This window comes from Camellia sinensis, chromosome 2, assembly GCF_055761805.1.
Source record: "Camellia sinensis isolate YWXY chromosome 2, ASM5576180v1, whole genome shotgun sequence".
NCBI lineage: Eukaryota > Viridiplantae > Streptophyta > Magnoliopsida > Ericales > Theaceae > Camellia > Camellia sinensis.
Window position 1 is genome coordinate 103,106,122 of NC_138962.1, and position 27,906 is coordinate 103,134,027.

At 35.7% G+C, this 27,906-nt stretch overlaps 1 pseudogene across 1 annotated transcript in view; it reads left to right on the forward strand.

The window, feature by feature from the left end:
• Positions 1-26,507, forward strand: part of LOC145789060 (nuclear pore complex protein NUP107-like) — a 38,450-nt pseudogene extending 11,943 nt beyond the window's left edge. Inside the window, exons 11-24 of the transcript XR_014361421.1 lie at positions 6,775-7,010; positions 7,082-7,139; positions 9,642-9,730; positions 10,260-10,386; positions 11,283-11,405; positions 13,251-13,349; positions 13,453-13,641; positions 19,532-19,706; positions 19,827-19,983; positions 21,142-21,344; positions 24,336-24,477; positions 25,190-25,350; positions 25,559-25,675; positions 26,296-26,507. The product of XR_014361421.1 is annotated as a nuclear pore complex protein NUP107-like (transcript). The remainder of the gene's footprint in view (positions 1-6,774; positions 7,011-7,081; positions 7,140-9,641; positions 9,731-10,259; positions 10,387-11,282; positions 11,406-13,250; positions 13,350-13,452; positions 13,642-19,531; positions 19,707-19,826; positions 19,984-21,141; positions 21,345-24,335; positions 24,478-25,189; positions 25,351-25,558; positions 25,676-26,295) is intronic.
• The last annotated feature ends 1,399 nt before the right edge of the window (positions 26,508-27,906 follow it).

Genomic DNA, 27,906 nt, shown 5'->3' on the forward strand with positions numbered 1-27,906 from the left:
ATCGATCTGGCTAAAGAAAAAGATGTTATCGAACGATTTGTGGTGGGTAAGGATAGGATTGGTGTCACCCATTTACAGTTTGTGGATGACACTATCTTTTTTTTGATCAAAAGAGTGAAAGGTTGGCAATTTGCTAATGCTATTGAGAATCTTTGACATTGTGTCGGGGCTCAAGGTCAATCTTAGTAATAGTAGTGTTGTGGGTATTAATTTGGAGTTTACCTATGGGCGAAGGATTGCGGATATGCTGGGGTGTCCCATTGAGTAGTTTCCTCTCAATAATTGGAGCTTCCATTAGGAGGAGATCCTAGATCGGCATATTTTTGGGAGCTTGTATTTGTCAAAATTGGGAAAAGATTGGAGAGTTGGAAGTGAGCTTTGTTATCTGGGGGGGGGGTATATTTTGGTATAGTCCGTGTTGGGTTATGTTCTTATTTACTTCTTATACTTGTTCAAAATTCCGGTCAACATTGCGAGGAAAATTGAGAAATTGATGAGAGATTTTCTTTGGGAAGGGTGTGATGAGGGTAAAAGGGATCATCTAGTTAAGTAGGAGGTTGTTTCTCTTCCTAGGGATAGAGGGGCCCTTGCTATAGGAAACATTGTTACTAGGAACATTGCCCTCTTGAGTAAGTGGTTGTGGAGATTTCCTGTTGAAAGTGGGTCGCTATGATATTCTATCATTAAAAGCAAGTATGAAGTTCAAGCCAATCTATACTATATATATAACCAAATGTAGTTGTTTTGTCAAAAGCCTCCAAATATTTATTCTTAAATTCTCATAATTTTAAAACCCTCTCTTTCCTACGTGGCAACCTATTGCCTTTCATGTTTTCTAGCCAATGGTAGATATTCTAATGTGGTTACTAGAGGCAATTCTCGTTCTCCTTGGAAGTCGATCACGCGTTTGTATCCACAAGTGTCCAATTTCCTGTCATTGAAAGTGGGGAATGGGATGAGTATCCTATTTTGGGAGGATGTTTGGTTAGGAGATTCCTTGTTCGATAGACCTTTTCGACTCCTTTACAGATTGGTTCGTACTCGGGATGTTTCAATAGCGTCGGTGGCATGTTCTAATGTGGCACCCATTTCTTGGAATCTTGGTTTTCGTAAGAATTTAAATGATAGGGAGGCTGGTGAGTTGGCTTCTTTGTTTTTATTGATTGATGGGGTTTTTCTTTCTTCCTCTTGTGATAGTAGGGTTTGGAATATTAGTTCTTCAGGGGTCTTCTCTTGTAAATCTTTGTTCGATAAACTCATTGATGATCCCTTTGTTTACTCTTCATAAGAAAATTTGGAAAGCGGTTGTTCCTCATAAAGTGAAGTTTTTCATGTGGCCCTTAGCTCAGAAGGGTGTCACAACCAATCACTTTCTTTTTCTTCAAATGGTGTGTGATGTGTAAGAGGAACTCGGAATCGGCGGATCATCTATTTTTGCACTACCCGGTGGCTTTTGCTTTATGGTAGTGTTTGTTTGGCGTATGTGATGTTCAGTGGCTTGCTCCGCGGGAATGCATTCATATGCTTCTTGTTAGGTTCAATGGATTGGGCGGCAACAAGAGAGCCAAAACAATGTGGTCCTTAATTGTGTTTGCTATTTCTTGGACTATCTGGTTGGAGAGAAATGCACAAATCTTTGGCGGCAAGGAATTAGATGAGGAGGCTTTGTGAAATAGGGCGGGATATTTGGCTTCATTTTGGGAATTTGCTTCTCCTCCTCTTGAAGGAGTTTTATTTTTCTTGATTTCTAAGGATTGGTCTGCTGCTTGCCATCTCTAGTGCTAGGAGTTCAACGTTATTTGTTTTGACTGTTTTGCCTTCTTTTTCTCTATTTGTTTAAGGACTTCTTGTCTTCTCTCATTCTTTTTTTTTAATAAAATTCTTTGTTGATGCTCAAAAAAATGTTTCTTGAAACTATTTCCACTCTTTGTGTTTCGTCCTTAAACTATTAATTTTATTTATGCTAAATTACAAATGCACCCCTTGAGATTTAAGTTAAAATACGAATTGCCCCCTATAGTTTTGAAAATTACAAATACCTCCTTGTCAAAAAATTTTATTTACTAAAATTAATAGAAAAAATGAAATTCTTAACCACTCCTATACAATAATAAAATTACTTGAATTTTTAATTGAAATATATTTATGATATCATTAAAAATTGTTAATTGACTTGATGATTTATTAATTAAAGAAGTCATTGGTTATGCAATTAGAAACTTGAAGTGGCGAGATGTAATTTACAGAACTATAGGGAGTAATTTGTATTTTAAGCAAATTTCAGGGGGTGTATTTGTAAGTTACCCTTTATTTTTATTTAGTCATAAAGATTTTAATTTCAACTAAAGTAGTCCAATTGAATGTTAAAACCTAATTTGATGGGCAAAAAGTCGTTTTAATAATTGAACAATTTAAACCACATGAACCAACAATCATTTTTTTTATTCGCTAATTTGAATTGAGGGTTGCAGAAGAGGATGGGTGTATGGTTGTCTATGAAACATGGGTACTTTGGAAAACTTGCTGTACCTGTACCGAATACTTACCAGCGTACCGTACCTCGTATGGTACTTCTGCATACGTACTGGGTACACGAAATACGTACCCAAGTTTTTTCTTCTTAATTTTTGACGTACCCAGTATATATTCAAGCCGTACCGTACCTTAGTTGAAACAATATTTTCCTTCTACTACAGAGATAAAACTCATTTCATTAGACTTCTTTTTTATTTTTTGTTTTATGCTTAGCATGATTTTAAAATTAAACTATAGTTTGTAAGTTATTTAATATATTGACATTTAATTTTGATTTATATTTTTACTTTTGGATTTAAATGTTAAATATTGGTTGAACCTTAACAAATTAAACCATTTAATTAATTTTTGCATTTCTCTAAATTAAAAATAAATATTTTTTTACAAGCGTATCAAGCCGTACTCGTACCCTATTTTTTTTGAATTTTACAGTATCGACGTACCCGTATCGTACCAGTACAGTACTCGTACCCGTACTCGTGCTTCATAGATGGTTGTAGAGTGTAAGTTGTCTAATATAGTTTTTGTATGATTTAGGCTATGTTTGGCATAGCTAACAAATCTACATTTTTTTGCTCATTTTTTTTTTAAGTGATTTTTTTAAAAAACTTGTGCCAGAACTTTTTACTTTTTAGGTTTGTCAAGTCGAAATGGATCTTATCCACCCAAAAAGTCTAAATGGATCTTAAAAGTAGGAAAAAATTGAAAATTTCCAAAAAAAGCTCACTAGAGAAAAAAAAAAACTCAAAAAAGACAATTTTAAAGTTTTTTTTAGTTGCTTTTAAGGTTTGTTTAGTCTAGTAAGACTTAAAAGTGAATTTTTTTTTGAAATTTTCTTTTTATAAAAGTTCACTAAAGACGAAAAAAGGCCAATAAAAAAACTATTGCCAAAACCACTATTAGGTTGTCTAAACTGTAAAATTATTTTTTTGCCTAGTGGATTAGGTTTCCCTCATTATTGATTTGGATGGGCTGTCTCTAATTGGACCATATGAACTGAAATCAAATTTTTAGGGATTAACTAGATAAATTGATAGTTTAGGGATGAAATAGAAAAAAACGGCAATAGTTTACGGGATAAAACTGAAATTAATCCTAAAAATTATGTAGTAAACTGATATAAGAGGTGGTTGATATTGCAAATAGTTAATCTTTGTAATTTAGTTTTCTTGAACTGCTGTAATGAAAGGAGAATTAGTTGTTGACCTGTCATATTGTTGTCTAGTTGAATAACTGTTTAAATGTAGTTGTAGAAGGGCAATGAAGTAGCATGATGGTGAGATGACTTTGTCTATTTTTTTATGTCACCAAGATTCTGAAAAGCGGTTGCGGTCGCCGTAACGGTAGCGGTGGTGCGGTTGCAGTTGTGGGGTGTAAAGGCCCTAGCGTAACGGTTGCGGTAACTGAAATAATGAATTTTTTTATTTTTCGCACAATTTGAAAAAAACTTACCGATACGTATATTTTTTTTCCATAATCATATTTATTGGGTTTAAAATAAATATTGATCAATTTTTATAAATTTTAAAGTATGATCCAATATATTTCATATTTTTAAATCACTATAAACTGAGTTTTTTATATTTTATTTTAATAATTAATGACTTTATATTATACAAAAGATCAATCACTAACTATTATATATAAGATAAATAATGACAAAAGTAAGAGAATAAATAAGAGTCTAAATATATATATATATATATACATACATATTTTAACCAAGCTAAATAGATAATGACCACACTTATTATTATTATTTTCAAACAATATATAGATAGACACACACAAACAAAATGGTTGAGTGATAGCAGCTGAATAGAATAGCATAGGTCTTACAGCTTCAAGAAATCAATAACTTGTTCTTCATCTTCCCTCTTCTCTCTCTCTATTTCTTACTCCATTTTCTCTCTTTATCGTCCCTCTTCTTCCTATCCCTCTTCCCCTATTTTCAGCTTTTTTTTTGTGTGTTCTTTTTCTTCGAAAGAAGCAGTTCAGAACCATTACGTAACGGTGCGTAACAGGTCGTTACGGCACCGTTACGATCGCTACGGCAGCCGCTACGGCTGACACACTTGTGAATCTCAATCACACTGCAAAAGCGGCCGTAATGGGTGGCAGTAACCATTACAACCGTTACGTAATGGTTGCGGCTGCTTTTTAAAACCTTGCATGTGAGAATGCCTATTCCTTTCTCTAACTTAAGGAATAGTCATTCCATTCGATCATAGAATCACTACAAAACATTATCAATTAGCTACTTCCACCATTCCTTTCTACTACCACTCCTTTCGATCACTGCCACCACCATTACTACTACTGCCATCGCCACAACCACCACCCTATTGTTGCCACCATCATAATCACTACTACCATTACTACATTATCACCACCACCATCGATGCCACAATTACAAGCACCACATCACCACCACAACCACCGCATCACCACAAACACACCGCCATAACCACTACCACTACCTCCACAACCACCACCACTGCCACCCTACTACCGCCGCCGATGCCACCACAACTACCACCGCTACAACTACCACCTCCACAATCACTACCACCATCGCTAGAATCACTACCCTACTACCTCCGCTTCTATCATCACCACTGCCTCTGTTGCTAAAACAATTACCTTACCGCCACTTTAACAAAAAGCATACAACCACCACCATTATTGCAAAACCACCACTCTGCTATTGCTACCGACCACCACCACCATCGTCACCGCCACAACCATTACCTTACCACCACTATCACCATTTTTACAAAAATCACATTACCTTTATCGTGAGAACCACCACTCTACTACCACTACCTGCCACCACCATTGTCGCCGCCACAACCAACACCACCACCTCCACAAACACCACAACACTAGCTTACCCCACTACCGTCATAGTGACCTACCACCACCATCATCCTAATACCAATACTATCACGACCACCGATGCCGCCACCAATACCACCACTGACCCCATCCCTTCCACAACTATCATAATCTATATGAATTTTTAACTTGTTTGTTACTAGCTTGTTATAATAATTATAATAATAATAATAATAATAATAATAAATAAAATCGAAAAAATAAAAATATTCTATTCTATGTCATTATCATTATATTTCTATGTCATTTCATGTTGGCAACCAAATAAGGGAATGGGAATGAACATTCCATTCTATTCAACCTTGCATTCCATTCCCACACTCATTCCATTCCTTCGTACCAAACATGCTCTAAGTGTTCAAGGTCTCACTATGCGCCCCCATCTCTAGGCCTACTTAGGTCTTCTCTTCCTCCACCTCCAGTGCTCTCAAGCCACTAAAGTGCCCGTCATTTTCCCAAAGGTTCACAACCGACCACCTCTAACCTCACTTAACCACAACTACCAAGCACACAAAATGCTATTTGAAACTTCCAAGTTTTCTTGGTGGTTGTATTCACCAATTTTCGCAATAATAGCTTGGTTCACAGCCTCAAGGCTCAACTTATGGATACTGAGATTATACAGAAAAGATAAAAGCTCAACTATGCAACTTCTAAGGTACCTCTTTATATCGTAGTTCTTCGCAATCCTATTTGATACCGCTTGACCAACATCTTATCTAATCCCAATCTTCAAACCATGTTGAGCTTTTCAATAATTTTCAACAAAGCACAATTTTATTTAACTTCTGCTCTGGTTGTAGGGAGATACTTTAGAACTAGAAGCTTATACTTTACAAGAAGCACCTTCTGCGAAGGGGTAAGAAACTTCCAAGGCCCTCTCTTGACAAGCTACACTTGGCCGTGACTGGATAATAGAGTAGTGTTATTTTATCCATTATGAGGTCTATAGAGTACCATTCCAATAAACACCCACCTTTTGAAGGGAAAAAAATAATGATCAAGCCACACATTTGCCTTCACAACAACCACGCTGTATTGTTGTTTATGCTTGTCGCTCTCCATTGTCATGAATACTTTCTCATACTATACTAGTAGACAACGTAATCAAGTTCTGTGAATAAGCAGTGTGTTAAGTTTAGAGCTTGAGGTAGTGAATTCTGATTCATAGTTTAAATACGTAATTTGTTTAAATGGCTCAAGTCTTGAGGTTTAGCTGCTCCCTTTGCAATATTTCTTGGGAGTTTTAGTTGCGTTGATCTTCATTTCTTCTCATTTTCTTGCCCTGTTACTTCTGTAGTTTATAGTTATCTTGGAAATTAAATTCGAATGCTTTTGCAGTCAGCATGTTGGGCGATGGCCAAGTCATGGCTTGATGTTCAGGTAGATCTTGAACTAGTCCGCTTGCCACCAGGTGGAATGGATCAATTTAAAACTTATGAAGATGCAATTGACAGAAGCCATGGACAAGGAGACAGTGTTTCTCCATCTACAGTTGGGCCAGAAAATTGGCCAGTACAAGTTCTGAATCAGCAACCTCGGCATCTGTCTGCGCTTCTTCAGAAACTCCATTCAAGGTATACGTCGTCAATTTATTACGATTTTCTGGTGGGATATATTAGTATTTGATATTTTCTGCATGATTTAGTGACTCAGTACATGAAGCTATTACTCAAGAATGCGAGGAGCAGCACCGGCAAATTGAAGTAAGAGCATCTTCTTAGCAGAAGACTTTAGCATACTTGAATATTCAAATGCAAATTCTTTATACGAATTGGTTTTGAGCTCTAAAATGATGTCTCACAGGCCACCTGTTCCATTATAAATAAGGGTGGTTATGACTTGTTGGAAACGAAGTCTTGTTGACAGTTAACTTGTTTGATGGATTGCCTAAAAAGGGATTGTGTTACAGTAATGTACGGATCAACCCACCTATTTGCTAGTTTCAATCATCAAAGTCTATTTTAGGCTGTGATTGGATCGTGGATTTGGGTAGGGATTTGGAAAGGAAAAGTGAAAAGGTACATGTTAGTGAAATGTGAATGAAATATAGTCACATTTCACCCACCTTTTTCCCTTTCTTTTTCCAAACTCCTACCTATATCTATGATCCAAACACAGGCTCAAGGAATTTAACTTGCTGATAATTCTAGTAACTGTCCACCTGCTTGACTGGTTCTCACCTCCTAAACATGCATGAAAACTAATATGTTGCACAATTACATAGTAAGAACCAAATTAGCAATATTTAGACCAATCAATATCTCTATGTAGGAAAAATATTTAGACATGTTGAGTAGTAGATTATGAGTTCTATTCTACACAAATTATGCATATTCCGAAGTTAATTGGATATAAAGAAACTTCACGGTCGTTGCTGACTTGGTGACCAAACTTGTCAGGACACATTTGATGTTCAACATGCACGGGATAGTATGCAAATAATATGATTTAGTTAACAAATAAGTGGGGTAAACTCTTAGGTTAAAATTGTGGGGGACACTATTGAATCTAAAGGTTTTAGGTTAAATAGGACCAAAACAAATTATTTGGAATGCAATTTTAGCGAACTTAGAAATAAAGGTAAAGATCAAGTAACACTTGAGGAGGGGTAAGTGGTGCCCAAGAGTGGTCAATTTCTGATGTTTTGAGTCAATTATTCATAAAGATTGAGGAAAATGTGGCTCATAGAAGGAATTAGAGTTGGTTGGATTGCTATACCTTATAAGGCATTTTGAGAAAAAATAAATTTGCCTCGATGTCCGACTCAAATTCAAATAAATTTTGAGAATCTCAACTGTTGCTGACAATAGGATTGGCGAAACCATCCGTAATGTGATCGCATTGGGCAGGCTAGGTGATTTGGCGTTTTGAACACTCCTAAGTTAAAAGTGGCACCAACTCATGATAAAATGGAAAAAGGCCGTTTGAGATGGTATGAAGCAGGAGTCCCACATTGCATGGGTATGAAACTAATGTGCATTATATAAGCATGTGTAACCTAGACCATATACGCACATGTAAGAAGGACTTATTTGATTCACATTGAGTGGTCAAATAAGTAAAAGGCCCAGGAGGAGATGGGCTGAGATGATAAGAAAAGACATAATTGAATTAGAATTATCTGAGGACATGACTTAAAATATTGCCAGCTAGGGGAAATGACCATATATCCAACCACATGTAGTAGGGAAATTTTTTGTTGAAGTGAGTTGAGTAATTTGGGTGCAGAAAGAGCACAATTCTAATGTGTTATTTGGTCCTGTCATTTATGGGGTGTTTTGTACTCTGTAGCTTAATAGAATTTAGTTCTCAATTTGGATGAAAAAAGCAAAGGGTTTTCTGTCATGACCAAAATTCCCTTATTGGTGACGAACTTGTTGCTAGCAACTCATTGGTATCATACTGCCTTTACAATATTTTGTTGATTATCTGTTTAGCGCAGCTGGTCTATTGTGCATTCATTGGATTACTTCTGTATCTCCTTTCTCGCCTCTGTATGTATTCCCCTATAGAATGGAAGAATTTCACTTTTGGCAGTTTTTTTATTTTTTATTTAAAAAAAAAAAAACCTAATGTAGGTTCCTATACACCATATGATGAATCATGACATCCGTGTAACCTGAGGCTTAGTTTGGTTTGGTTCTTGTGTATATTGTACTCCCTCCGTCCCAAAAATAATAGTCCCTTTTGGGAAATTTAACTTTTTTTGGTAGTACAATTATTGCACTTTAAAAAAATTGATTTTCCAAAATTACCCTTTGATAGCACATTTTTTAGGGAATATCAATTGTCATGATTGTTCTTTCTATAATGAATTTAAAAGAATGGCAAAATAGGAAATTCATATTATTTTTGTCCTTGATTTTTGAAAAGGGCCTAATATTTTGGGACAATGAAAAATGGAATAAGAGATTAATATTTTGGGACGGAGGGAGTACCAAGAAACAAGTTTAGAGCACCACTATTTGTTTTATTCTTTTTCTCTTCCTCACTTCTCTTTTTTCAAAGTCCTTGCGCTGCATGTTTGCTTGCTCTGTTTAATTTTAATAAAAACAAAGTATCTGTGTTTGGTCTTTTTTGCTTCTACTATAGAAAGATTTTTTTGCTTTTCTGTATACATCAGCAAATGTGGCAATTGTTTTAGTTTCCTCAGTTTGAATAACATGTCATTGGCCAGTCTTCTCTTACTTATCATTGATGTCCAGATGAATCTTATGATGGGGGATATACCGCATCTGCTAGACGTTATATGGTCATGGATATCACCATCTGAAGATGAGGAAAACGTCTTCAGGTGAATTTGTACTTTCTATCTGCATTTAAAGTTAGAGTCTTGTTTCTAGATACAAACCTTTGTTTTCTTTTTGATGTTCGTGTGCGTATAACTTGTTATGGTCCTTCCAAGTTGTGGCCACCTGTTGTGTTTGTTTATATTCTTGTTGTGATTAACGAAATAGATATATAAATCGAAGTCGTCATTCACAGCTTTGTGTTGATCCATTTGAAAGCTAGACCAAGGATTAGGTGGCTGAAATACTGCCAAATGCTTAAAAGGAAAACATCTTAAAAATAACTCTGTTGATGTTTCTTACTGGCATTCCAAGTAGCATTCTGTTTCACTATGGACCATGTTTGGAACTTGTTCTTCACTATTATTTTATAAATTCCATTTTTTTTTTTATGAAATAAAAGTGAAGAACATACCGTGCACATGCATGCATGCATCCGTGTTTGCTTAAACACTTTGTTATTATAAACATTCATCCGCCTGAGCATGGGATACTCATGTCATTGAGCTGGATGTGCTTTTTGCTTTCTCTCAGGCCTCATTGTGATCCTCAGATGATTCGTTTTGGTGCACACTTGGTTCTTGTTCTTAGATACTTGTGGACAAATGAAGGATGTTTTCAGAGAGTAGATCATGACTGTTGGTGACCTCATTCTTCATATGTAAGCGTTTCTGACCCATGCTTATTAATCATTGTTACAGATCAATAGATTGTAATACCTAAAATAATTGATTGTCACAGTGGAGTTGTCTTTTTAACATGGTTAGAGTTGGACAATAGTATTTTACATGTGTCTATTATTTTGATTTGTGCCTTTTGTTTTGTTGTTTGCCCGCAGAGTTATCAAGGTAGAGAGTCCAGCTATGTCATGTTCATTTGCAATTATCATTTGAAAGCACATATAAAGATGATACAGTAGAACAATTCGTCTTCATATTCGTTTTTGATAAGTAAGATACTTGCACCAGCGGTAGGAGAAAGCACTCAAGCTAACAAGTAACAACTGATGATACTTAATGATTTATTAAAAATGAAAGTCACAGTTTTAAAGCATAGAATCAAGTTGGTTTCTTTAGAGAGTAACTGTATTAAAGCTAATTAGCATTATTAAACACAAGTTACAACCGAAGAGTGACCTATTGTATAGAAAACCAAATATCAATTGTTGTAATGGATTTCAGTTTGAAATTTATTGGTCTGTATTTGCTCTTTTTGTTTGTAAGACCTTGGTCTTTAAAATCTGTAATTTGTATGAGTAATTTTCTGCTAGTCCATTAGAAAGGACATGATGGCATCCATGTGGTCAAGTTGATTCATTTGAGGATCTCTTGGATGAGATATGGCTTCATACCCCTGAAATGTGTGACGTCCGTAGATAGGATGGCTTACTTGCCTTGTGAAGAATGACCAAGGTTATGTTTTTTTTTTTTCCGTTATATGATTTGGTATATGTTAAACAAAGTCGGATACAATTGTTTACATTAGCTTGGTATTGCCATGCATTGGGAGACATTATGTGCAACCATTAACTGGGAAATACAATTTCTAATTTTCCAGGTATGCGATATTTCTATTTTCAACGCACTGCGAAGAGTTGGTTGGCATTTATGCTTCTCAACTTGCACATCATCGTTGCATTGACCTCTTTGTGCACATGATGGAGTTAAGGCTGAACAGCAAGTGTTTTTTCATGGCAGAACTGAAATTGGTTTCGTCTCTTTATTACTTTTGGAAAAATGCTATCCAAACTAACAAATCTTACAATTTGTTCTTGCTAACTGTACAATAATGAAACTGTGGAAACTGGACTCACTTCAATGATATAAAAGGTGAGTTAGAAAAGTTTGTAAGATTTGTTTTGCGTATAGTTCTCCAACTTGTTCTTTCCTTTTCCTTTATGTTTGATTTATTTTAGTCTTTTTTTTTAACCTTTTTGGCTGGGAGGGAGTTGATGCTTCTTTAGGCTTGTGCACAATTTACAGGTGCCTGAATTGTGCTTCACTATTTATTACTGGGGGAATTATTTATCAAAAAAAAAAAAAAAAAAAACTGTTTTGTTATTGGGGGAATCATCAAACTGTGGGATAGTAAAAAAAATTTACACAAATGGAGGGGTGCAACTCCCCCGTGTTTTGTTATTTTTTTTTTGGACCTACACCCTGCATTCTAATTAACCCTAAATAAAACTAAAGACGGTGTTGGAGGTGGTAATTTCAACCCAGGACTGAGTATTTTTTTCGTATGTGTTACTGAAATAGAAAATATTATAGTTTGGAATAAAACAGTATTTGTCTTTGTAATGGTCCTTTTTCCTCCCTAGATATTAACAAAATGGGATATATTTTATGTTATGTTACAATTAATATAAAATTTATTAATTTTAATATTTTTTTTTCTAAATTTTGTTTCGATTTTTTTCTTTTCATGCAATGTAATGATTACAAAGCTACAACTAGGTTAAACAAACAAGTCTGATTCAAAATAACTTTCCCATAATCATGACAAAAAAATTGTAACTAACGGTGGCCCTAAACCTATATTAATAATGAAGATGATGGAGCATACATTAAAGGTTCATGTTTATGAGTATTACTATGATGATTCAATATTGATTATCCTAGTTACAACTATCAAATTCATTATGTGTCATTGTACGAAATTCAGAGAAAAAATCTAAAAATATAGAAGTTGGATATAATATTTCACATAGCCACAAATGGAGGACAGAGGACCATTACAAAGACCAATACTGTTTTCTTCCAAACTATAATATTTTCTAGAAAATCTCTTCTTTCAGTAACACATCTGAAAAAAATACTCAGTCCTAGATATTAACAAAATGGGATACAAAATTAGGCTTGTAGACATTTTTTTTTGTTTCTAAACATGCTCATTATGTTTGCAAAATAGTGTACATTTAGTCTTCTATATGTATTGTAAGCTATGTGCGGTCGTGCAACAAAAGAAAAGGAAAAAAGAAGATAAAACTACCTATGTTAAGATATTGCTGAAGTTCATCTGTTCAACTTGTTTATTTGCGTTTGTATTGTTATATATTGATAGATATATTCTGTGAACAAATATAATTGCAATACAAAGGGAAATGCAGTGATAATGTTACTGTGCCCAGGTTTTCTCAACTAAACTATGTCAATAAGATTATCCATGTTGTCACTAAAGAGCGGTATGGTTGTTTCTTTTGAAATGAGGAGCCTTGGCTTCTTTATTTCATTGGCATATGGGTACTGTACCGTGAACAGTTTGATAACTGTTCTCTTTGTTCATTTGCTGTAAAATGTCCCACTAGCCGTGTGACAGAAGTTCTCTCATGATCATTTGTGTTCATGATAAACGTGCTTCTGATTTCCCTTTTCAAGAGAAACAACAAATTGTATGTAGAACTGGGAGGGAGAATGCTGTGCTACCAACTATCCTGGATACACAGAAAGATTATAAGAAGATTCTTAAATATGAAGTTGTGAGTTTGTTTTTAATGTGGTAACTTGTTGCTTTTTCTTTGGCCAGTGTGCATGTCAAATATAAAATCTTCCTTTCTGCTATTGAGTACTTACCATTTTCTCCTGGAGATGATTCAAAAGGCAGTTTCGAAGAAATTGTTGAGAGGTTTTTATCTATTTCCTTGACCTTAAGTTTATTGTTTGAGACAGGGTGAATTGAATTGTATTATTTTCATAACTGGGAGTTCATTTGCAATCTACTCTAATAGGGTTCTGTCAAGATCTCAGGAAATCAAACCTGGAAAATATGATAAATCGTCTGATGTTGCTGAGCAACATCGGTTGCAGAGTCTTCAAAAGGCTATGGTCATACAATGGCTCTGCTTTACACCTCCCTCCACTATTAATGATGCTCAGGCTTCTAGTGCCAAACTTCTCCTCTGAGCACTGTTACACAGGTATATATATGTTTGATATGCAAGTACTTCTGTTTGTATTTGGTCCCATAAAAATTGCAACATGTCTCTTCTATTTACATGGACACTTTTCTACATGCACAAAAAAGAGGGAGGATTATCTCAAATGTTAGGGTTAAATCAATATACATCTACCAACTCAACGGTTGTAGGTATTAGGTATCAGGTATCAGAGGCGGTGATGCAAAATATAAGAGGCTCAAGGAAGGCTAAATTCAAAGAAGTGATGATATTTAGATATTGGCGTGATTTACGTACAGGAATCTTATATAATTATGTTTATAGTATTATTAGAGTCTTATTTTATGATTATTTTTTTGTTTTCTAGTATTTTTAAGTCGAGGTATTTTAGCAATTTCAAATTTGCTAACATGGGCTGTAGGGGTTGTCCATGAGTTCTCTTGTGGGTCCAGTTATTTAATTGGTTTATAGTTATACTTCTTATTTGGTCTTAAATTGGTTTTGGAGGTCAAAAGTAGTTTTTTGGTTCTTGTTGGTTTAGGAACTCTCCTAGTTCTATATAAAGTCATCTAATGCTTATATTTAATGGAGTTGATATGTTAAAAATATTTTAGTGCTTTGAAGCTTTCTTGTGGACCATGAAAGCTCCAAAATCAGTTAGGGTTTGATAATAACTAAGAAAGCTTTCTTAGTAACCCAATAATAACGAAGGGATTCTTAAACCTATCATCTTCTTGTCCTTCTTCTTCTTCTTCTTCTTCTTCTTCTTCTTCTTCTTCTTCTTTACACCCAAACCCTGGTTATTATTATCGGGTTACTATTTACAGCCTTTGAAAAGTGCACTTTTCAACCTCAAAGCCCTATCCAATCACCCCCAAATCAACTTTAATCCCTTCCTTTACCTATTAGCTTTTAATTTAACTGTTAAAGCCTAAATTACTCACTGTTTAGGCCATCATAGGAGTTAGATGGGTAGGTATGATATCTTGGGAGGTGTATCAAGGCATGTAGCAGTCGAGAGTGAAAGGTCAACGTCCCTTCTCGTTAAGCCTAGTCAAGGTGGAGTTGTTTTCTTAGGGTAGCCAGGCAACCTTGACGAACCCTTGATCCTAGCCTCCAATCTATAATCCTTAAATGATCTCAAGCAGTGAATGCCTAGGGAGACATAGGGAGTGCATAAGGGAGACATAGGCAAGCTGAGGACTAGGTTATGTTGACTGAGTCGAGATAGTAATTCTCGAGTGTTCCTAGTAAGAATGAGGTACAGAGGACAATGGCCAACGTAGGCTCTAGGCAAACTGGGTGCTCTAGAGCCATGATGTTATCAAGTAGGTTATGGCTAAGCGGTGAACTTGGCTCTGCCACAGGCTCCCAACCATGCATCGTGCTCTTCATACTTTGACTCATTCACTTTGGAGCGCTTTCCTGTTAGGGCGGCACCTACTCTTGTGAGCTAAGCATCCTAGTTGGTGGGTATATGTCCCTACTTATGCTCGGCATACAACCTCAATTTGTCTTGTGAGGACATCGTTGGGTCTCGGAGCTTTGCCATGCAGAGGTATGGTGATAATGTCGCGGTGCTCATTGGGCTCGCCACATGTCAGGGTGGTATAAGTTCTCAACGTCAAAATTTGTTATGGTACTACTTGACCAAAATTTCAAGTCCCATAACCCATGGCTGGTGGAATTGTGAGTCTTCTTTTGTCCCATGTACGCATGCTATATTAACTACGAGTGTTCACGAGTTGAGTCGTGTCGAGTCGGGTCGGGTTACCCTTAGCTCGTCAGCTGAACCGACACCATCGGGTGAGGAAATTAGTCACTCTTTATCAGTCGATATACTGTTTGAAATCAACCGAATCATAGACCTCGGTTTGATTATCAGTTTAGTCGATTTTGAAGATCCAACAAAGATAGAGAAAGAGTAGAAAAAAAAATTATAAAAAATGAAATTCAAATTTCAAAACAATACACCTTAAAGCTTATATTTATATATATATATATATATTTACAGATCCGTGTAGGAGAGAGTGGAGGAAGGAAATGGGGGAAAAAAGAGGGAAAAGAGAGAGAGAGAGAGAGAGAGAGAGAGAGAGAGAGAGAGAGAATATTTCTTAGACTCCAATGGAGAGAAGAAAAAACAGAGTGTAAGTGACCTATAGAGTGAAGAGAGACTGAGAGATAGAGAGTCTTTTTAGTTTTCTAGAAAAGACTCTTAGGGTTTATTAGAGAAAAACATTGAATGGTTATGAATAAAAATGGGAGAAAGTGAGAGAGACCGAGAGTGAGTGAGAGATAGAGAGAGCATCTTTGTTTTTTGGGGAAGTCTTTGGGTTTATGAGAGAAATTGAATGGTTATGAGAAAGCGTAGCAGTCTATCATAGAGAGCTCAGACTGACAAGAGTGTACTTCCAAGGCCACCAATATAAAATGCTATATAATTATATTTATTTGGTCTGGTGTGTATTTTTTGTATCCATTTCCGACCACAAACTCGTGAAATAATATATTAGAAAACTACAGCCTATCATTCACCTGCTCGAAATCGTCTCTAACATCATAAGGCTGTCTGGGTCGGACGATTTATGCGGGTTAGCGGGTATAATGACAACCCTATTATTAACCCCAACATCCCATCCTTAATAACTTCTACACCTACGTATTTCTCAGTTCGTTTTCAACTTGCCAATGTAATGGATGCTAACCTTTTTTTCCCGCTGAAGCCTTTTTTTCCATTTGGTTTACTCATTGCCAACTTCTCAATAACCATGTTTGGAAATGATGGTATTTGAAATGTTTTGGTTCTTGTTTTCTCCATAGTGGATCCATTATTATTTGTAAAGGAATTTCAAGATTTTATATGTCAAGACTATTGGTTTTATGAGAAATTTGTATATTCAATTGTATATATAGTTACATCAAGACCTCAGTATATATAATCCCTAACTCCTAAAACTAAAAAGAAAATACAAAGATTACATAATCACAATCATACCTAATATAACGTAATTACAACCATGCTTGAATCAAGCCTAATATATACAATCAGAAGTATGCCTGATATAGAATATATACAATATATTCTCACAAAGATGTACCTTTGGGCTTGGCGGGGCGTTCGTCTTGGCCGGCGGCGGCGACGAGCTTGGTTATTGGCTCCGTTCTGTTTGATGTGGTTGCTTTGGTTAGAGCGGAATAGACGTACCTTCTTCAAGGTATCTCATAGTGTTTCTTGGTTACAAAGTCATCTTCTTCTAGTGTTGTATAGTTGGTTGGAGGGTAGGGTAGATCCGGATTTATTTGTGCTTTTAGATTTTTTAGATGAGGTGATTGGTCAGCCCTTGTTTTATTGGTTCTCCTTTATGGGGTGGTTTTTTTGTATTGGTTGCATCATCTTGATGCTTTCTTAATAATATTTGCTTACTTATCAAAAAAAAAAAAAATTTCTCACAAAGACATTTTAATAGTAGCTTTACACTAAAGGGCTTGCAATATGGGAAAAAAAATTCTTTGGTTGGAAAAATATGTTATATGTGAAACACCTGGCAATAACTCTAGAAAGTGAAGTTTGTAAAGGTAGATCCGTCTATGAGGCTCTGAATCCACTTGAAATGCAGAAAATTTGTCTTTTGAAGTCTTATTTTAATACAAACAGTAAAGAAAAAGTCAAAAAAGACTAGCCCCCTTCAACAACTTGATGCCAAGCATATATTGTTACACGAAAATGTTTCTTGAGAGAAAATGGTTTAACGGAAAGGAAAGGAAAATAAAATAGAAATAATTCATTTTCCCGTTATTTATTCAGTTTAAAAGAAAATTTATGTAGAAAAATAATTTTAACTTTTCCTCGATGTTGAATCTTGTACTTTTTATAGGAAAGGATTTGAGGAAAACTAGTTTCTTAAAGAAAATAGTTATGGTGGAACCTACATTTTCTTGTAACAATTGAACACGTGTAACAATTGAACACGTGTACGTGACAGTAAAAGAAAATGGTTTTCCTTTCCTTTCTTGTACTAGAGTTCTTGAGTCTTCAAAGGATGCGTCTATTAGAGTGAAATTCTTATTTTTTTCCCCCTCCTATTGGTGCTTTATTGGCTGTAACTGGAAGTTGAGTTCAAAAATAAAACACCATGCTCAAAAAGAGGCTTTTTTGCATAACCCCGGATTCAACTTGGAAACAAGTGGTCCGTACGCCCATGTACTCAAGTAATTATTGAAGCTTTAAATGAATTGTAAATACTTCGGAATGATCCCTATATTTGTTTTTTATATGCTTAATTGCACTTAAGAAGGATGAACATGGACACGGGATATGGTGATCTCAAAAAATGGAACACGGATCAAACTTAACAAAATCACTTTCTCCTAATAACTATGAAGCATGGACACACCAAAATGGAATCCGTGGCGGTGTTGGATACGGGGACACGTCGGGGACACGTACGGGACACGCCATATGGCGTGTCCCTTTAATTTAATTTATTTTTTTGCAAGGGACACGGCAGAGACACGGCGAGGACACGCATGTCCAAATCTGGACACGCCATGGGACATGGTCGGTGAGAAGAGTAAATGAAAGAGAAAAGGAGTACAAACTTGGTCGGCGCCATAAGCCTCGCTCTCTCTCTTGCTCTCTCATGACTTCGATCTCGAGCCAATCGACCTCCATCCAGTCCATTTCGACTAGCGATAGCCCTTCGACTTCAATGATCCAGTCCACTTCAACTCCCTTTGACTTCGACGATCCAGAGCCCGTCAATTCGACTTCTCAGAGCTCTCTCTCTCTCTCACCTTCTCTCTCCCTTGCGATTGTGATCGCGATCGATCGCTCTCTCTCTCTCTCTCTCTCTCTCTCTCTATCTCTCTCTCTCTCGTCTCTATCTTCTTGACTCACACACATATATATATAACTATTATATTATAATTGGTCTAAGAGTTAATGGTTGGACATCATAACATGAATTTCAGTTTTAAGGATAACTATTATTATTATATATTATATAATAGTTATTATATAACATATAATATACTTATAAGATAATATATAATATATATTATAAGATAATATATACTTATACATATTAATAAAAAAATAAATAAACACATGTATGTAACATAAAATAAAATAAATTAATTAGAACACATTATTTAAAAAATATAATAAATAAATAAAATAATTAATGTATATTAAAATAAAAATATTTATAAAAAAATTAAAAATTTGCCGTGTCTCTTGCCGTGTCCGTGTCCCCATTTTTTAGAAATTACCGAGTCCTGTGTCCGTGTCCGTGTCCGTGTCCGCATGTGTGTCTGTGTCCGTGCTTCATAGCCTAATACTTTCAATAGGTCGAACCAACACCAGCTAACTGGCTTTGGCCTCACCCAATTATAAACTTTCTTTACCCATCTGCTGTCTTCTAAGTTACAGGAGTGTATTTAGTACAAGGGTAATGGAACTTAGATGAATACAAATATGAGTCCATTTCCCTGTGTCCTGAATTGTGGGGTTTTCCATATCATACATTTGGTTCCAGTATTGACATTCGATACTTGTATACATGTCCACAAATCATGTAAAAAGTGCCCTTTTTCAGTGAATAATGAGAACTTAGTGATTTTTATTTTTATTCTTTACTTGATTTAAAATTGGAAGCAATTACATTTGTGATATTGTCTTTATTGCTGGTGTTTCTAGGTTCTGAACATGTTTTTCTTGTTCCTTTGATTAAGCTCTACCATCTATTTGTGGTTTGAATTTGTCTAGTTTCTCCCATTGTCTGCTACTGTGGTCTCTTCTTGCATTATTCTTATACATGCTTGACTAATTACTTTACTATTTTTCTTACCTACCTATTTTCTTGTTCTCATCTTGTTGGCTTGCTAAATACTGATCTTTCATTGTTTGTAGCAACATACTGTTCAGGGAGTTTGCTCTTATTTCCATGTGGAGGGTGCCCGCAATGCCCATAGGTGCACACACATTGCTAAGTTTTCTTGCTGAACCTTTGAAACAGCCAACTGAAACTCTTCTTTCTACTGAGGATCATGATGTTTCTGAGAACCTAAGAGAGTTCCAGGACTGGGTATGGTTTATTTAGATCTGTACTTGTTCATTGCACTCAATGTTGTTTATGCTTTTCTTTTGGCCTCGACATATTATCACTTCTAAGACTGCAAGTTTGTACAATGTTTCATTAAATTAGAGCGAGTACCACTCCTGTGATGCAACTTATCGCAACTGGCTGAAAGTTGAGTTAGAGAATGTGGAAGTTTCTCCCCTTGAATTGTCAGTTGAGGAAAAGCAAAGAGCGATTGCAGCAGCTAAGGAAACACTAAATTCATCATTTTCACTGCTCTTAAGTGAGTTGATTTACCTATATGCTACAAACATTGCACGTAGAGATCTTTGGATTAGCCACCATGTTTATTTGTTTAGTTTTTATTACGGATTGTTGACTTAGTCACATCTTTTTATGTTCTTCTACTTGTGAGCTTTTAGGTTTGAATTAATTGATGTATTTTATTTTCTAGGTGTGGGTGAGAGGTGTGGTTAGAGGTAGTCCGGGAAGATGGCGGGCACTTCAATGGCCTAAGATCACTGGAGGTGGAGAGGAGGAGGTCAAGGCAAGCTTGGAGAGGAAGAGGTTGGCAGTGATAGACCTTTGAACACTAATGTAAAATATGAGAGGGTGTTTAAGCATGAGACTTGGTTGTATTGTTGTTGTTTCTCGCTGCATATACGATACGTTATATAGGCCGCAAGAGTATTGGAGCCCAAGGAAACTGTTAGACAGGTGGCTCGTGCTCCTCATCTTTGCCAGAAGTGATATAAGCCCTTCTGCCGTCTGTGGCTTGCCGGCAGGCGGAGAGCAACGTTTCATGGCAGGCAGAAACTAACGTTTCGTATATGCATCGGATGACATGAACGTAAGGTCATTGTTGCCTCTTCTCCAAGCCTGGTCGAGATAGAGTTGTCTTAGCAAGAAGACAACCATCTCGACGATCCCATGACCTCAGCCGCCAGTCCAGTATCCTCTGATGATCCCGAGCAGTAGTGCCTGGGTCCTGCTCCCAACCCTGGCATCAAGTAGATAAATGGGCCAGGGCCCACCTTAGTGTTTAAGAGAGCCAAGGGCTCTTTTCCAAGTGACCAAGTAGGAGAATGGGCCGCAGGAGCCATTGTTTATCAATCCAAGTCCAAGTGAGCCGGGGGCTGATTGTATTGTTGTTTGGCCTTGGAGCGAGGTATGAAGGACCATGGGCCCTGCGGGGCTATGGTGCTGCCTGTTGCAGGGCTCTTCATAGCTAGATATATTTGGGCTTGTATATATGCTCCCTCTTAGGCTAAGCATATAGTTTTGGTTGCCTTGGCACATGGCGCCCATAGGGCTCGCCATGTATCAGACATACGACATGTCAAACGTGGTGCCTTATTGGTCTGCCACGTAGGTGGGGTTTTGGTGATGTGGCACCGTGGGGCTTGCCACGTATTGAGCTTGATGCAAGTACCCACACTAGGAAAAGAAAATCCATGGTTGGTTCCCACTGAAGATCATGTTTATGAATCAGTAGAACCTTTGTTCCTAGAATTGCATGCCATTGCAATGCTTTGTCTGCCTTCTGGTGAATGTATGTGCTCGGATGCCACCTCGTGTGCAACACTACTGAGTGCCCTTTATTCTTCAGTAAGCGAGGAAGTTGTCTTAAATCGCCAGCTCATGGTATGTTGCTTCCTTTCGTCCTGTCATATGATTCAGAGGGATGGGAGCCAAATGAAATGGTATATTAGTTTTTGGTAATTTGAGGATAGCTTTACACTTTTGTGCTTCATTGTGCCTTAAGGATCTATATGCCAAATTTGATTGCATTATTTTTAGTGGGATAGTCTCGTAATGTGTTAAGGTGCACTATTTTCCGAAGGTCACTACTCTATCCATGATTAGGTCCATCTATTATGATCTAAAGAAGCGTGGACACAGACACTTGACACGTGACAAATATACAACATGATTCGGATTTGCCAACACAACAATCTTAAAAAAAGCAAGACACGACATGCCGATGGACACGTGAAAGAGACATTTTTATATATTTTATATGCAATATATATTACAATATTCATGAATTTCGAAAAAACTAAATTAATATTGAGTTTTTTTTTTTCATTTTTATTGGATATTTTTTATATAATAATAAACTATTTGTTTATTTATTTATTTTTTTGTTTGCAATATTTTTTTTCCATGCATCCTCCTTTGAAATGATGGGCTTGATGATATCCAAATCTGAGTAGCAAAAAACTTCTACTTAGGTGACGCTTCTTATTGAGAAACATGTTTATGTGCTCCCAAGTAAGAAACTCCCTTCCATCAAGGAAGAAACTTGCTCTCAACTGAGATAGAAACGAAAAATATACAAATATCAAAGAAACAAAAGAAAAACAACTTAAACTAATGATAGTACTTTCTATTTATATAATGTGTATTCATACTTGACAAAAACAATTTATAATTGACGTCAATCACAAATTCTTATTCATATTTTATGTCTATGTAGAAAATTAATTGTTATAATATATTTATGCGTTTAATATATGAAATATATATACGCTTCCATAGGCATTCCCTACCTTAGAAACTTCTATATGCTCTCTCTCCCTCGCCCCCGCTTTGCCCAACTAAGATCCAAAGACAAAGCCTTGCATAATGAATTGGATCGATGGAAATGTAGAATAAAACACCCAACAAATCCCATAATAGGTGTACTACATACCAACAGAAAAGAGAGTTTTGCAACCTAGCCCGTTTGGTGAGATGTAAAGATTACAAACCCTAATAAAAAATTAAAGATGTGTTGAAGAAGACAAAGCTGAACCCAGGTAAGTACGTTTCTTTTTTTTTTTTGCCTTTTCCTTTTTTTAACATTAATTGTAGTTATGCTGATATGATTAGTTCTATTTTTTCTTTGAATCATAGATCTAGGGTTCCTGTAGGCTGAATGAACAAAATCAGTGATTTTTTTTTTTTTTTGGGGCCCATCGTCTTGTCCAAGGATTGTTCCAGAAAGGGACACGCATGTCCAAAGAATGTCAGAGGTGTGTCCAACAACCAAAAGAAGTGAAAAAAATGGGACACAGGAGAGGGTGTGTCTAACACGTATCTGCCGCATCTCCGAACATGTTTGTGTCCCAGACGTATTAGACACTAATATGTTAGATCAGATGAAGTGTCCGTGCTTCATAGAATATGATGCATATAGTGTGAACCTGAGGTTTTTTGAAAAGTTAAGAGAATAATGAGTAGTATGGATTTACATATTTATTGATCATTTGGATTTTTTAATATTTAGAACCTTGAACCTTTACAACTTCAAAATTGTTTGTGAATTGTGACTTCTAAAAGTAAAACATTAAGTTCTCTTCCTAATTATTTTCAACGTTTATATGTAGAACATAAACTATTTGTTATTATTTTCATATAGTAAATAGAAATTTTGCTATGTAAAAAAATGAATAATTTGTTTTTAATTTCATATTAAATAGATAATTAGCCATGACTCAGCTGTGATTGTATCCTAATTATTTGGAACTTGCTGTGTTGTTTGGATCCTTACTTCTTGGGTTTCTTACAACAACCAAAATATTAAAAGGCTTTATTGAGGCTCGCCTTGATGTTTACCTCGCCTTGAGGCTAAGGTAAAACGTATCAAGGCTTTGATTTTTAGACTACGTTTTCCAAAGGGTTGCGCATCACAGTCTATGGCATGCACCTTAGGTGAGCCTTGTACATTTTTTGCGCATAAGCATATGAGGGCATAAGAAGAAGTTCCCCTAGGCTATTGGTAAACTTAATCTTGTAGATGAAACAAACATAAAAAGGCAAAAAATAAAAAGAATCATTTTTGCAACTATATTCTATAAGAGGAAATGATCAATCAAGAAAAAACAGAGTTAATGTTCAAGTGAGAAGTTCAATCACTAAAGCTAAGAATATTAATTTCACTTTTGATGAAGGCAGGTTTCCTTCTCTATAGTGAAATGTTTAATGCCTTGTGGAGAAAAGTATTTACACTTTTATATTTTAATAATTTTATTTATTTATTTAGTAATTTAAAATATTTGATTTAATAACTAAATATTAAAATTTAAATTTTGAATGCTTATGCCTCAACGCCTTAAGGCTTTCACCTCCCCTCGAGTTAAACCCCAAGGGGTTGGCTTGTTGGCAAGGCCTTGGGTTTGGGGGGTGTGCTCTTTCCAAGGTTCAAGGATGGAAACCTCTTAGGAAAACCCTTGAATTAACCGTGGTCCACTTGCAGAAAACTCCTTGCCGAGGGAGTGTGCACCCCTAGGAATTAGTCGGGCTTTGACCCGGACAGCCTGGTGCCAAGAAAAAAGAAAAAAAAACCTCAAGTTACACATTCGCCTCTAAAAACTTTGACCACAACTCAAATTAAACCTTTCAGTTCCTGAAACAATACCATTAAATATCTATTGATTTGTTTATGAATCACTTGATACTTAAGTCCTGCATAATCTACAAAGTTTAATGAGGTGATGTAGGATATAATTATGTAATATGTAAAATTTGCTTCTGCCAACTATTTTTCATCAGATAAGCTTTTTAAGTTAGGTCTCTCTCTCTCTATATATATATATATATATACACACACACATACATCTTTTGTCTCTGACATTTTTCCTTGATGGGAAGGTGAGCGTCTCTATCTCATCAGCAGACAATTACTGCATTGAGGTTGTTCTTCGCTGCTTGGCAACAGACGGTGATGGACTTGGTCCACATGAACTTAATGATGGTGGCATTCTTGCTACAGTGATTGCTGCTGGCTTTAAAGGTAAGGGATGGTTGTAACTGCATTATCCTTTCAAAATTCATTATTTTGGAACTTAAATCTGATAACTGGTATTGGTTGAAGACTCCTATTTTACTTGATGGCTCAGTTTTTTAGGTGATCAACTTTTACTTTAGATTCCACATGATTGCAATAGAACTAATCAAATTTGAGGGGACATCCAAACACACCTTGAAAAAATAAAAGCTTGTTATATGTATATATGAACATTTATACAGAGTTGCAAGCTTGTGGCTTTAATTAAATACTTTTTTGTTTCCAAAAAAATCATGCCATGTTTATGTGTTGAATAGAATTTACAAGTAACTAAAATACAAAGGATAACGGAAGATATAGTGGAACATGCTAATTTGAAAGTCTACAAAAGTTTCTTGGCCCTTTCTGCACGTTGCTGGAAAAACAGATATTGGCAGTTGGATTGTTGGCTCTTCTGTCACAAATTGGCCAATACCTTCACGTCCTTGTCTAAATTGGCTCAAATGCAATTCAGTTCTACATTCGGATTGGGTAAAGTCTAATACAAGGTATCCAACAGGAATTACTAGGAGCTGTTTGACATCACATGTCCTGTCCTACATGGTATTTAGTAAATGGAGATGTAAACACAATGCGAAACCTGGATGTGAGCCGCTAGTTATAGGTTGTGTATTGTTTAAAACGACTTTCTTTTGTGTTATATAATGTATGAATGCAGGAGAGCTTGTTCGATTTCAAGCTGGTGTAACAGTGGAGATCTTACGATTAGATGCCTGGTATTCAAGCAAAGATGGTTCCCCGGAAGGCCCAGCTACATACATCGTGAGGGGCCTTTGTCGAAGGTGTTGCATTCCAGAAGTTACTCTTAGATGTATGCAGGTAAAGTTGTTTTTTGGAAGCCGGAAGTCCTTTTGTGTTTCTTCAAATTGGTTGGTTTACCATGTAACGTTCTACCATTTTGCCAATTTCTTCCTTTTAAAAATAATATATATTTTTCTTTGCAATCTCAAGGAAATTTGTAAGAGAAACAAAGGATCTGTAGTAAAGAATAGTAGTTTTTAGTTTTTGTTTCGTGCTAAATTCACAGGTTTCTGTTTCGCTCGTGGAGTCGGGCAATCCACCTAAAAGCCATGATGAACTCATTGAACTAGTTGCATCGCCTGAAACAGGGTTTCTCCATTTATTTAGTCAGCAGCAATTGCAGGTAATCTATTATCTAGATAACGAGTCTTTACTTGCTTGGGGTGGCTATTATCGCATTTTCTCTTTTCATTCTTCTTCGTAGTCATAGTTGACCTTCCCTCACAGGAGAATTGACTTGGATGGCAGTTTTGTCAACATAATTTTTGCCTTGGCAATAGTGTTGCCCTCCTAAATTTTGTCCATCCACCCTTTTTTATTATTATTATTTTTTTGGTTTCTGGTAAAGTTGCCAAGATTAGGGCCTTACTATAATCTTTAGGCTTAATTACATTTTTGGTCTCCAAAAAGTGTTGTCATTTTGGTCCTCAATACTTAAATTGTGTCAATTTGGTCCTTTACAAAAATTTGGTTCTTAATGTTTAAATTGTGTCAATTGGGTCCCCAATGTATAACAATTGTTCCAATTTACTCATATTTGGGAACTAAAACTGTAATTAAGCCATAATCTTACCATGTTAGAAATTCGCTTGAATGATTAAAGGTGTTTTATTTTTCATGAGTTTGAGAATTATATAGGTCCCACAAATAATCCATTTTTGTATTGTAACTAGTCGTTATTTTGGTTGATACAACAATTAAATACCATTGATTTTGCTGATAATTTTGTTTTGTTTTGTCCAGGAATTTTTATTATTAGAGAGAGAATACTGGATATGCAAATTGGAGCTTGGAGAGGAACTTCCTTGTTGATTTGTGTGTAAATTATGAGGTGTTGATTTAGGGTTTAATTATGAGGTGCTGATTTAGTAGCAGTGTAATGCTCTGCTGATGCAGTGGTATTTTTGTGGAATGGATGAAGGGTTGAAGTTTTATTTATTTATTTTAAATTTTTTTTTTAAGTAGTGTGTTTTGGGTAGTTCTTTTCTAGGCAGTAGGTAGATTGAGATCCTGTATTTGTTGATTCTTAATTGATTGTTGAGCTCCATCTCCAACTTTCATAAGTTTATGTAGTAATTACTCCAACTCCAACTAAACAAGGGAAATGCCATTTTAATGAATAGTTGGGAAAAAAAAATTTAATTTAGTGGAAACCTTGCAATATCAAAAGAAAATTTAATTAACTCTAACTGCTAAATTGAAAATATTTTTTGTACTGACATTATAATGATATTTCCCCTTTAAATTACCGACTATCATTTTTCAATTTAAAAAAATTTAATTCAGTGAAAATTAATTATCATAAGCATAATTGTTTAGTAAAATTCTCACTTTTATTTCATTAAAAGTTCTGAAGTCCATATTTTTATCATTTTCATTAGTTATCAAAAGAACTGATTTGTCTTGTAAAACATGCCCTTTTCTTGTGATTTTAGTTGAAATGTTATTTTGATTTTCAAAAGATTACATTAAATATGCATCCCAACCATGAAATACATATATAAATTGAAACACAGAAATAAAAATACAAAAATAGTTCATTGATGTTTAGATTAGAGACTGAAGACTATTTAACAAATTATAATTCACAAAAACTAAATAAAAAGCTCAATTTTAAGTCATTCATCGGTCTGCTAATTATAATTACCAAATGCTTTTGGCGTTTATAATTAGTAGACCAAGGGATGATTATATTTAAGTTTTTTTAATTAAGCACTTCTAGCCAAACATGTGTGGAGGATTTTGATTGACCCTAAATCCCTATTCTCCAAGGTTTTGTCAGGGAAATATTGTTCGTCTCAATCTTTTCTTATGGATACTGTCAAGAGCAATGCTTCATGGGGATGGAAATGAATTTTATGAGGAAGGGACTTGTTAAATCCGGAGATAAGATGGGTGGTAGGGGATGGTAAGTTAATTAATCCTCTTTGGAGGATCAATGGATTTCAACTATTCATAATCCAACATGCTTGAATCTATCTCACTTCATTGATACTCCAAATCATGATTGGAGGATCGATTGTCTACGAGTATTCTTTCCACTGGAGTGCATAGATTAGGGTTATTCATTTACCGGTCGTGCCTTCGTGAGATCAAATTAGTTCAACTTTACTAAATTTGACCAATACACCATTAAGGCTTTTTATTTATATGCAGCGCGCTTTTTATTTATATGGTAAGTTAATTAATCCTCTTTTTATTTATACGTAGGGGTACACGTCACCAATCTGGTGATCTCATTTGAAAATAATTGTAGAATCTTAGACAACCTCCTAAGTGGACGCTTTTTTATAGAAGTGGCTTTATTGTATCTTTTCAGTCCGATAGGTGTTATATCGGAGAAGTTTCCACTAA